We start from the raw sequence: 1,679 nt of genomic DNA, 5'->3' as shown, positions 1-1,679 counted from the left end.
CCTCCTGAGAGAACGAGGTCCCGGGATGGGGTGGGGACCTCAGGATACGATACGACGACAAAAATCACAAAGCTGCTTCCACACAAGCCACAAAGGCTTTCACTCGAAGGTGCGACAGCCACGCGACACCCGAAGCGTGGAGCACCCGATTCTCTGCTAAAACGCTGCGGAATGGAAGCTGCAAACGCTGGGAGGGAAAACCAGTCCAAACCAGCCAAAGCCAGTGTGACGACCGTCCCTGTCCCTTCCCCACAGCCACACTAACCACCCACATTACAGAGAAGGGACCCCACTCTGGTCTGTCATCTTAACACCTTTAACAGAAAGGGACTTGGGAGCGCGTCCCTGGCTTTAAGAAATCTCTTTCAATCTCCAAGTCTACTGAACACTTTAATGCTACCAGGTTCCCCGGGGCCTCCCCACCCTTTTCATCCCTAGTGCCAGGGTCTCGATATTGCCCAGACTGGCCTTGGGCTTGCTCCTCTGTCCCAGCCTCCTGCGTAGCCGGGATTACAGGCCCACACCACTGCATCCTCCCCACCACCTCTGCCTTCTCGGTCCCTGGGGACAAGGGTGACTCAGGGACTGCTGGTGGGCTGGGAAATTTCCTGGCAGAGATCATTTGGCTCAAAAAGAAACTTTCCCCCTCTCTCCTTAAAGTTTACCTGTCCCCAAGGGAAATACCAGTCTAAATGGCGTCCTTAAAGCACTCTGGAGCTGAGAGGTTCAAGGTGTCACTGGTAAGAGGCAGCGGCTTGCTTCTGCACCAAGCCTGAGGTTCAGTGTGAGAGGCCAGCCTTGGCCAAGCAGGGTGTGGAGGGGTTAGCGCAGGGACCAAGGCAGCTTCTGGGGAGCCAGTGGGCTAAGTGGCCCTGTGGCTGAGCACCTGAGGAGAGAGTGTGAGCCCTGCAGCCTTCCTTTCCCTGCTCTTTGATTTAATCCTAGCAGAAAGTTTCAGGCGGAGTCCAAGGCACAGAAGCCAAACATCTCTGTCCTCAGAGATGGTACGCAGCTGTGTGGTGGCACAGCAAGGCCTTGGGGCCACAGCATCTACAGCCCCTTGGCCCTAGCCAGATCCTCTGCAGCACCCCTGTCCCCACCCCGGGCGTGCTTGGCTTGTCTGGGTTTCAATGAGCCCCTGAGTACCTGGGGAGGATGGGCTGGGGCACTTTGTAAAGTACCCCTACGTAGCCCTGTTTATACAGAGGGGGTGCCTATACCTGCCGGGGGCGGGGGTAACTTGGGGACCCAAGAAATTGAGCAAATGACAAGGCACGACTGTCCCCAGCTGGGCATTAGCTGGGCCCCAACTCCAGATAAGCCCACCTCCCACACTAGATTCCAGGCAACTCGCTTAGGAGCACCCCGGTGAGGCCGACTTCACGTTTCAAACTTAATGCTGCAAACTAAGAAAAAGTGCTGTCTAGCTGAGCTCCTAGGAAACCTAGCTCCCGGGGGCTGCAGGCCTTCAGACCTCCACTCTGCTGCCTCTCTCCAGAGGCACACAGGCCTGGGCCAGCCCACACCACCCCCACTCCAGGCTGGGTGGGGACAGCTCTGACCCCCGCCGGGCTGCAGGGACAGTGGGGTCTGTCTGGATCCTGAAGAGGTAGCATGGCCCATTCCCCCACAGCTGCCAAGGCCAGGTCCGCAGGGGAGGCTCCTCCCTGTCACCCCTC

The sequence above is a fragment of the Tupaia chinensis genome, unplaced genomic scaffold (assembly GCF_000334495.1).
Source record: "Tupaia chinensis unplaced genomic scaffold, TupChi_1.0 Scaffold000146_1, whole genome shotgun sequence".
NCBI lineage: Eukaryota > Metazoa > Chordata > Mammalia > Scandentia > Tupaiidae > Tupaia > Tupaia belangeri.
This window is presented reverse-complemented; position numbering follows the sequence as displayed.